The following is an 11,121-nucleotide window of genomic DNA, read 5'->3' on the forward strand; positions in this document are numbered from 1 at the left end:
CTTTTGAAGGTGGAGATTAGTGCTCTCTGTAGTTCCAGACCACTCTCAGGAGCTGCTGGGAGCACAGACCACTCTCAGGAGCTGCTGGGAGCACAGACCACTCTCAGGAGCTGCTGGGAGCACAGACCACTCTCAGGAGCTGCTGGGAGCACAGACCACTCTCAGGAGCTGCTGGGAGCACAGACCACTCTCAGGAGCTGCTGGGAGCACAGACCACTCTCAGGAGCTGCTGGGAGCACAGACCACTCTCAGGAGGGGCTGGGAGCACAGACCACTCTCAGGAGCTGCTGGGAGCACAGACCACTCTCAGGAGCTGCTGGGAGCACAGACCACTCTCAGGAGCTGCTGGGAGCACTATGGTATGGTCTTTCTGTGGGTGTAAACTGACTTATTAGTGAGTAAGTTACTGAGACATAACTTATTAATGAACAAGGTATAAACCTAGGAAGGGCATAGCTGTTAGTGAAGTAGGTAAAAGCTGGACTTCCTTAGAACCTGCTGCTTTTCCAAAACACGGTGGTGACCACCATCACCCACCTGGGATAGTTTCCCTGCCTCTTCCTGGACACTCTTGGTTTGGGTGTCTTTTTTATTTTCAGCCACTATAGTAGACCTGTAGTGGGTGGCATCTTACCTGTGAGACACTCACACATATATCCATGATACACATTTTAATTTTACATTATTATCATCATTATTGTTGCTATTATTATTATTATTATTATTATTATTATTATTATTATTTTGGGGTTTTTTTTTTTGAGACAGGGTTTCTCTGTGTAGCCCTGGCTGTCCTAGAACTCACTCTGTAGACCAGGCTGGCCTCCAACTCAGAGATCCTCCTGACTCTACCTCCAGAGTGCTAGGATTAAAGGCCTGCGCCACCATTGCCCAGGAGGTTTTATACAGGTCAGGCTGGCTTTGAACTCAAGATGTAACAAAGGGTGATCTTGAGCTCCTGATCCCTCTTGCTCTACTTCCCCTCTGCTGGGATTGCAGATATACATCAACATTCTCAGTTTGAACGTTGTTGTGGCTTGAAGCCAGGCTTTGAGCATGCTATCAAAGCAGCCCACTCACTGAGCTGCATGCCGAGGCTCTAATTTTTGTTTATAAGTCAAAAATAATATAAAGAAATATATAACTGGCAGCTGTTGGAGAAAGACTATTTTGTTGTCCTAAAAAGATGTTCCAGCTGGGCAGTGGTGGTGCACCCCTTTAATCCCAGCACTTGGGAGGCAGAGGCAGGCGGATTTCTGAGTTCCAGGCCAGCCTGGTCTACAGAGCAAGTTCCAGAACATCCAGGGCTGGACAGAGAAACCCTGTCTCAAAAAAACAAACAAACAAACAAACAAACAAAACAAAAAGATGTTCCAAACCTACTATCACTTCACTAAAATAGAAAAATAGCATCTTAGCAAAGAACAAGTGACCCTTCACCTACCCCCAGAATCTCAGCAGTAATTACCTTGCTGACATCCATTGGGGTAAAAATCATCCTTCATTAGCTTTGTGCTTTTTGACGTTAGCATACTAGATTAGGGTGTGGTCTTGCTAATGAGTCCCCTTGGGTATTACCTGTGTGTGTCCTACTCAGTTCAGTGGTCCAGGAATAAAAGACAAAGTGGGGAGGGACATCAGAGGATCATGCAACACTGCTGGCAAGACATAGACACTGCACTCAGAAGGATGCAATGAAATATCATTTCATCAGTAGCATGGTGATTAAGTCCTGTTAACAAGATCTTACAAACACTAAGACTCCGCTGCTCTATTCCCTGAAGGGTACAATGGTCACTTCCTGGTGCTGCCCTTTCTGAGTCCCCCCAAACCAAATGACTTCAAGTAACAGACACATGAGCTTTGTGGTTCTTGAAGCCGAGGCGCTAGGGCTAGTTCAAGTAGACGTTCAGAAAGAAGTCTTTGCCCTTCCCGCTTTTCATGGCTCCGGACACTTTTTGCCTTAGAGTTTCAAAATTATAATCAAACGGCAACCAACAAATTGGGAAAAGATCTTTACCAATCCTATATCTGATAGAAGGCTAATATCCAATGTATACAAAGAACTCAAGAAATTAGACTCCAGAGAACCAAATAACCCTATTAAAAAATGGGGTACAGAGCTAAAAAAAGAATTCTCAATTGATGAATACCAAATGGCTGAGAAGCACCTAAAGAAATGTTCAACATCCTTAGTCATCAAGGAAATGCAAATCAAAACAACCCTGAGATTCCACCTCACACCAGTCAGAATGGCTAGGATAAAAAAACTCAGGTGAAGCAGATGCTGGAGAGGTTGTGGAAAGTGTTTACTCCTTCATTGTTGGTGGGATTGCAAGCTGGTACAACCACTCTGGAAATCAGTCTGGTGGTTCCTCCGGAAATTGGACATAGTTCTACCAGAGGACCCAGCTATACCACTCCTGGTGAAGATGCTCCAACATGTAATAAGGACACATGCTCCACCATGTTCATAGCAGCCTTGTTTATAATAGCCAGAAACTGGAAACAACCCAAATGTTCCCCAACAGAGGAATTGATACAGAAATTGTGGTACATCTACACAATGGAGTACTACACAGCTATTAAAAGCAATGAATTTATGAAATTCTTAGGGAAATGGATGGATCTGGAGAATATCATCCTGAGTGAAGTAACCCAATCACAAAAGAACAAACACAGTATGCACTCTCTGATAAGTGGTTATTAGCCCAGAAGTTCTAAATACACGAAGAACAACCCACAAACCACAAGAAACTCAAGAAGGAGGAAGACCAAAATGTGGACATTTCATTCCTTCTTAAAAGGAGGAACAAAATACCCACAGAAGGAGTTGCAGAGACTAACTATGGAGCAGAGACAGAAGGAAGGACAAGCCAGCCTGATATAGCTGTCTCCTGAGAGGCTCTGACAGTACCTGACTAATACAGAAGTAGAAGTTCACAGCCATCCATTGAACTGAGTACAGGGTCCCCAATGAAGGAGCTAGAGAAAGGACCCAAGGAGCTGAAGGATTTGCAGCCCCTCAGGATGAACAACAATATGAACTAACTAGTACCCTCAGAGCTCCCAGGGACTAAACCACCAACCAAAGACTATACATGTTGGGACTGATTGTTCTGGCAGCATGTGTATAGTAGAGGATTGCAAAGTTGATCATCAATGGGAGGAGAGGCCTTTGGCCTGTGAAGGTTCTGTGCCCCAGGGTAGGGGAATGCCAGGGCCAATAAGTGGGAGAGGGTGAAATGGCAAGCAGGGGGAGGTGGGAGGCAACAGGGGTTTGTTCTTATTGTTTTTTGGGAGTTTTTTTGTTTGTTTGTTTGTTTTTTGAAGGGGAAACTTGGAAAGGAGAAATCATATGACATGTAAATAACGAAAATATCTAAAAAAAAAATTAGAATCTATCTGAGCTAGGGTGGTACCACCTAGAATCTCAGTACTGAGGAGCTAGAGGCAGAACAGTCAGAAGCTCAAGGACAACCTCAGCTACAGACTGAGTTCTGAGGCTAGCCTGGGCTATATAACACCATGTCTCAAACAAGGGAAAAAAAGGAAAAGAAATTTTGTATCCTTTTTTTTTTTCCTGAGACAGGGTTCCTCTGTGTAGCCCTGGCTATCCTGGAACTCACTCTGTAAACCAGACTGGCCTGGAACTCAGAAATCTGCCTGCCTCTGCCTCCCAAGTGCTGGGATTAAACGCGTGTGCCACCACTGCCCGGTTGTATCTTTTTTAAAAATATATTTCTCACTGTATCTACTATATAAGGTTAATTTCACAAAAGAATATAGGCAGGCAAAATGACTCAGTGGGTAAAGGGTTCTGCCTCCAAGCTTGCTGATTCACTCCTTCTCCCAGGACTCACATAGTGGAAGGAAACACCAGCTCCAATAAGCTGTCTTCTGACCTTCACAACACACACCCCACCCTAAACCTGCACATGCATGTATGCGCGCACACATACATAAATAAATAAATGTAATAGAATTCATCTTTAAAAAGGAATCCACTGCAGACTGAACATAGGACTACAGATCAAGAATGTCTCTAAACAGAAAACAAACACTTATCTTTCCTAGGAACGCAGCCCTACACAGCCTAGACTCAGTTTAATTGCGTAGGAAGGTCTTTGGCTGCTTCTTGCCATTTTGTGGCATTGAGTGAGAAGGGAGAGACCTTCTCACTAAGATGGGAGCACAGATCCATTTCCTCCCAGAAGGACCCCAGGTCAGGGGCCAATAGGGAGAACCCATCCAGGTTCTGACTATGAAACTAGAAGATGAGTACCAACTCTTTGAGAACAAGGATTACAGGCCTGAAGATGTAGATTGGTGGTTACAGAACTTCCCACAGGCTTGGGCTGAGACAGCAGGGATGGAGAAAGCTAAGAACCAGCCTCCAGTCCATGCGGAGCTGAAGGCCCAGGCCAGCCCAGCAACCATTTGCCAGTATCCTATGTCCAAATAAGCCCGAGATGGGATCCAGTCCTACATCCTACACTTCCTCCAACTGGGGATAGTGCAGAGGTGCCAGTCCGAATGGAATACTCCCCTCCTTCCAGTACAAAAGCCAAGATTCAATGACTATCGACCTGTCCATTCCTTGCTCTTTTCTTGCTCTTTGGTATTTTTATGAGGTATCCCTGTTTGCTCAATTCTTACACCTGGAAACCACTGACTCGTGTCCTGAGCACCTGTGATAAGCAGTGTCTTCAATCACAGCCAGGAAACCCTTTTTAAAATAGTTTTCCTTACTGTAAATCCCATGCGAAACCCAAGGCTGTTCCCCATTGTACGTGACACTCTTTAGTCTCTAGGCCTTTCTAGCCTGGGAATAGGAGATTTATAAAAAGGTAATAGTTTTCAAACTTAAAAGGAAAGAAAAAAATGAAGACAAAGTCTTGGCTGGCATGGAATTTACTATTGTAGACCAGGCTTGCCTCAAGTGATCTGCCTGCCTCTGTCTTGTTGAAGACAAACACACTACTAAACCCCATTTATAATCAGAAATTTTTCTTTCTTCCTCTCTCTCTTCCTTTCTTTCTTCCTCCTTTCCTTCCTTCCTTCCTTTCTTTTCTTTTTTTTTTTTTTCTGTTTTTCGAGACAGGGTTTCTCTGAGTAGCCCTGGCTGTCCTGGAACTCACTCTGTAGACCAGGCTGGCCTCAAACTCAGAAATCCACCTGCCTCTGCCCCCCAAATGCTGGGAGTAAAAGCATGTGCCACCACTGCCCGGCTGCTTTCTTCTTTTCTAAGACAGGTCTCACTATGTACCTCTCTCTGGTGGCCTAAAACCCACACTGTAGACCAAGCTGGCCTTCAACTAGTGGAAGCCTTCTGCATCAGCGCTAGGATCACATGCATGTGCTATTACAGCCCAGCCCAGAATAATCAACTCTAAACTCATTCAGAGAGAGAGAGAGGGAATCTTCCTGTTGTTTCCAGTCTAACAGATGGTCTAGGCTCTAACTATCTTGTGCATCCTTGGTCCAGGACCACAGTAGAGTGCTCTGTATGGAACCTTTGCTGTAGAGGAATATATACTTGTGTTCCTAAGGGCTATGGGGCTTTTGATGGTGAGTGGTTGTGGACCCTTGGGCGGACTGCTGAAGCTCCAGCTCTATAGATCCGGCTTTCTTCATTTGGAAAAGAATACAGTGTTGTTTTAAATATAACTACCTTGCTTTGATTTTGCAAAATGTGAATTTCAGGAAAGCCAAGGCAGGGGGTTATCAGGCTTTGCCTGCAGTTCTTTGCAACTTTGCTAAAAATACTAACTTGTATTAATTGCAAGTGGATTTCTAGGGAAGGGCAATGCTTCCTCTGCCTTTTGGTTTTGGTGTCTGTGTGTGTGTGTTAGCTATTTTGAGACTTGCTATGTATCCGAATAGCCAAGGATGATCTTGAGCTCCTTTGTAACAGTTGTAGAGTTTACTTTCAGTAGGCTACCATTTCGTGAAGAATCCCCAACCTTTGTTCCCTGTCATGTGAGATTTAGCAGGAACAGTTCAGTTACTATAAATACTGCAGCTTGGAAGCAGCACATTTGAGTGAAGACTGAAGATGATTTATTCTAATCGTATTTGGTCTACATGGTCCCTAGTTACAGTCATATAAGCAAAATGGTTCTTAGTTTAGTAAGAGGCCAACCAAAAGATTCTTGGGGAAGCAAGATGACTCCATTGTGACCCTCCTACAGCTGAGGGCTGATTCTTCAGACCCCGCCTTGCCATAGATAGCCACGCCTCTCTGCCCACCTCCTGCTAATAGCCACGCCTCTCTGCAAGTTCCAGTTATGCCATAAGGCCTGCCTCCAGAGACTGAAGATGAAGCTGCTGATTGGGCCAAGTTGCTAACGAACTTGGGGGAGGGGTTTTGTTTTACCTATCTACCTGTTTGCTTGTTAACAAGGAGATTGAATTAATGATGGCGGACTGAAAGCACACCATGTGTTGGTCTAATTTTTTCAAACTCTTCCCGCATTTCTGGTACCCTTAATTTTAAGGCCCTTTGACTCCCATTCCAGATGACCCATTTGTACCTGTGGCCTCGGGCGGCTACACTCCATGAGTAAGGAGCCTCATGGCCTGACTTTGAATGGGCACATGGTTGGTGGAAGGAGAGAACTGACTCCCTCACATTGTCCTCTAAACTCTACATGCATGGTGTGGCATTCATGTGCACATACAAAAACAAAAATAAATGTTATAATGGTTTTTAAAAAGAGATTCCTGTACATTGATGCTGCATGTGAAAAATCATCCAACTGCCTTTAAAAATTAATAATGCTCCAGTTCCAACCCCTAGCAATTCTGATCTGATAGGTCTGAGTAGGCCAGACTCCACCAACTGAAAAATTGTACATTTATTTATAACTGACATGTAAAAATAGCATAGCTGATCATGGTGGGTTACATTTGTTATCTCAGCAAGCAGAGAGGAAGGGAATCCACTGAGGATGCTGTGGACTTTCTGTCCAGAGAAACAGACCACCAAGAGTCTTCTGCAGGAAGAGGTTTATTATGTGTCAACACGGACCCATTAGAATAGTCTCTGAAAGACCGAGTCCAGGGCACAGAAGGGACTGTGGTGGTTTGAATAAGAATAGCCATTACAGGCTCATATATTTGAGTATTTAGTGGCACTATTTGAAAGGATTAGAAGGATTAGGCCTTGTAGGAGGAACAGTGACACTGGGGGTGGGCTTTGAAGTTTCAAAAGCCCATGCCTGACCTAGTCTCTCCTTTCCTGCTGCCTACAGATCAAAACTAGCTCTTAACTACTTCTCCATCACCATGCTTGTGTTGATGTCATCATGCTTCCTCTCATGATGATAATGGACTAAACCTCTGAACTGTAAGCCAGTCCCATTTTAATGCTTTCTTTTATAAGAATTGCCTTAGCTGGGCAGTGGTGGTACATGCCTTTAATCCCAGCACTTGGGAGGCAGAGGCAGGCGGATTTCTGAGTTTGAGGCCAGTCTGGTCTACAGAGTGAGTTCCAGGACAGCCAGGACTAAACAGAGAAACCCTGTCTCAACAAACAAACAAACAAACAAACAAGAAAAGAAAAGAACAAGAAAAAAGAAAGAAAGAAGCCCTGACTAAGATATATGGTTATAGGAATGAGGCAGGACCAAGTCCAGTTTTCCAGAAGACTTCTGGGATTGGAATTTAGAGCCTTTTGCTTAAATAGCTAGCACTTTAACCTAATGAGCCATCTTTCTCTTTCCTTCATTCTTGTCTTCTCTCTCTCTCCCTCTCTCTCTTTCCTTCTCTCTCTTTCTCTCTCTCCCTCACTCTCACTTGTTCTCTCTCTCTTCTCATCAATCACTAATTAAGAAATGCCCCACAGGCTTGTCCACAGCCCCATATTATGGAGGCATTTTCTCAACTGAGGTTCCCTCCTCTCTGATGACTTTAGCTTGTATCAAGTTGATATAAAACTAGCCAGGACAAGGCTGGAGAGATGGCTCAGTGGTTAAGAACACTGACTGCTCTTCCAAAGGTCCTGAGTTCAGTTCCCAGCAACCACATGGTGGCTCATAATCATCTGTAATCTTATCTGATGACATCTTCTGATATGTCCAAAGACATCAATGGTGTACTCATAGACATAAAATAAATAAATAGATCTTAAAAACAAACAAACAAACAAAAACTAGCCAGGACAGTAATGTTCATGTCCAGAAAACAGCACAACAGCATTCCTTCACATTCTCCAACTCTTACCTTTTTGCCCCCTCTTCCACAATGTTCCCTGTGCTTTAGAGAGGAGGTTGATGTACTTGTCCGTTATACAGCTGAGCACCCAGCACCACATATTCCTCACACTTTGTGCTTGTTCTCCACTACAGGAAAAGGCTTCTCTGATCAGGGCTGATAGCAGCATTTAAATACATAGGTACAAATGTAAATCTTTAGAAGGTAGTTTGATGGCATGACTACCTAGCAAAACAACATTAGTAGGTTCCCTCATAGGGTCTATGAGCTCTCCAGCTTGGGCCATGTTTATAGGCATGAATGTGCTCCTGCGCAGAAGGCCAGAAATTTAAACCCAAAGCAATTGGCTACTCCAATAATCTTGATGCCATTATTGTACCAGTTGGCAACTTTGCCTAGAAGGTTGGTATAGCAGTGATGAGGGTGCACCTCTGGGTAAAGTTGAAGATGCCTTTGTTCCTCAAGCAGCCTGTGTAGCATCTTCCAGCATTGTGAAAGCTAGCCAGCAGGAGGAGGTTTTCATGTCAGTCCCAGCTTGATTTTTCTAACTCCTGCAACCAAAGTGTGCAGTGTCTTCAGCAACAGGACCTTACGCAACTAAGAAAAGTGGTAGCTAGGCAGTTGGAGGGGCATGTCTTTAATCTCAGCACTCTGAAGGCAGAGGCAGAAGGATCCCTATGATTTTGAAGCCAGACTGGTCTACAGGACAACCACGGTTACACAGAGAAACCCTGTTTGTCTTGAAAAGCAAAACAAAAAAAGCAGTGTAGTTTGAGGGGCTCTGAAACTTCCCTGACCTATAACTGGATGGGAGCTATCCCATATCTGGCACTCATTTAATAACTCATGTCTTCTTGGGGAAGCACTTTATACCCATGCAAAGTTACTGTGTTCAAACTGTTTTTTTTTTTTTAATTATATCTTAATTTGCATACAAAACAGTAGGTTTCCATAAGGGGCTTTGTTTGTTTTTTCATATATTCTTGGGCTTTTCTGTCCTTATTCTTATATCAGTATTGGAAATTGAAGATATCAGGCAAAGGCATGGCTGCCACTCTGTCCCCATCCCATGCTGATGAACAAGACAGTTATTAAAAAGCCAACACAACCCATGTTTCTAAACCTCCAGCTGAATATGAAGCACCATTTGCTGTGTGGATGCCAGTCTCTTACACGTTTGGATTTCCAGAGCAATTAGTCTGCCACTTTTTGACATCTGATCAATTTTCTGATAATTAAAGTTTAAGAGGAATGGCTCTTTGTACTCAAGCTGTATGAAATAGCAAATAAATGAATTTCCCCAGTCACCAAAGCTCCTATCACCAAAACTTCTAATCAACTGGTAAGGATTTTCATGGACAGAGGATACAATTATGCACACTTGTAATCCCAGCATTTAGAACTACTGTCTCTGTCTCTGTCTGTCTCTCTCTCTGTGTCTCTCTGTGTCTCTCTCTCTCTGTCTTTCTCTCTCTCTCTCTTTCTCTCTGTCTTTCTCTCTCTCTCTCTCTCTCTCTCTCTCTCTCTCTCTCTCTCTCTCTCACACACACACACACACACACACACACACCACACGCGTATTTATTTTCCGGTAAGAGTCAGAGGCTGAGGAAGTTTGCTGTGAAACTGTGTCTCCTAGTAAGACCAGAGGCTATATCCATAAGGTCTTGCAACACAACTGCCCACACATGAGCTGAACAAGGACAGTACACATGGCAGTGTGAACTGGGAAAATCTCACAAGGCCTCAACCCTACACGAAGAAGTACAAGGAATGCCGAGAGGGAAAGACAGCCTTCTTCAGAGAAGAGCAGATCAGTTGGTTATCCAACACCCAAAGGTCAGCCCTGGGAACGGACATTCAAGTAACCTTATACAGGCTGAGCAGATTATATTTAGGAATGTATAACCATATACATATATGCATAAAACAACAATGCAAATGCTTTTTGTCAAGGCTGGCCTTGAAATCACTTTGTGGCCAGGTCTGACCTTGAACTCTTCCTCCTTCCTGCACTTCCTAAATGCTTAATCCAAAAAGAAGCCATGAATTTGAGAGAGAGCTAGAGGGAATGCTATGCAAGTGTTTGGAGGGAGGAATTCAAAGGACAAAGTGGTGAATTAATTTTTTGTTTTGTTTTGTTTTGTTTTGTTTTTCATGACAGGGTTTCTCTGTGTAGCCCTGGCTGTCCTGGAACTCACTCTGTAGACCAGGCTGGCCTTGAACTCAGAGATCAGCCTGCCTCTCCCTCCCAAGTGCTGGGATTAAATGCATGCGTCACCACCACCCAGCTTCTTTTTCTTTCTTTTTCTTTTTTCAAAGTGGTGTGTTTACATTATAATCTCAAAAATAAGAGAAATACTAAAGGTTTTTTGTTTTACACAGAAACTATTATAAATGAGTATCTCCAACTGTATTTTCAAGAGCGGTTTCCTGTTTTAGGTACCAGCATAGGTACCCACCACTCTGGCAGATGACTTATGTTAGGAACATAACTTAAAAACACTTTTTTAATAATCACTCTAAAGCCATAAATGATGCTAAAGCTTGGAATGATGTGAGCTTGCCACCAGGCAATTTTTGATAAGAGCTAGGATTCGCAAACAAGCCCCTAGTGGGCCACCAACAGCTCAGATAGAGCCTAACCTAGAACAGGTCTTGATATACTAATAAACTTGCCCTACGAAGGTGTTGATATGCTAATGAACTCTGCCCAAACCATGAGCCCTGATAGAATAAAGCTACAGCCCAATGAAATGACACAACATTTACAACTTTGGAAATTGTCTCTAGGATCGCATGGCTGTGCTCCCAAGACACAGCCTCACTAGTCTCTGTGTTGAAACTCTCTGACAAGAGGACTTGGGACTCTGTGAGATTCTGGCCTTTTATGTCACTTTAGCT

The sequence above is a fragment of the Mastomys coucha genome, unplaced genomic scaffold, assembly GCF_008632895.1.
Source record: "Mastomys coucha isolate ucsf_1 unplaced genomic scaffold, UCSF_Mcou_1 pScaffold14, whole genome shotgun sequence".
NCBI lineage: Eukaryota > Metazoa > Chordata > Mammalia > Rodentia > Muridae > Mastomys > Mastomys coucha.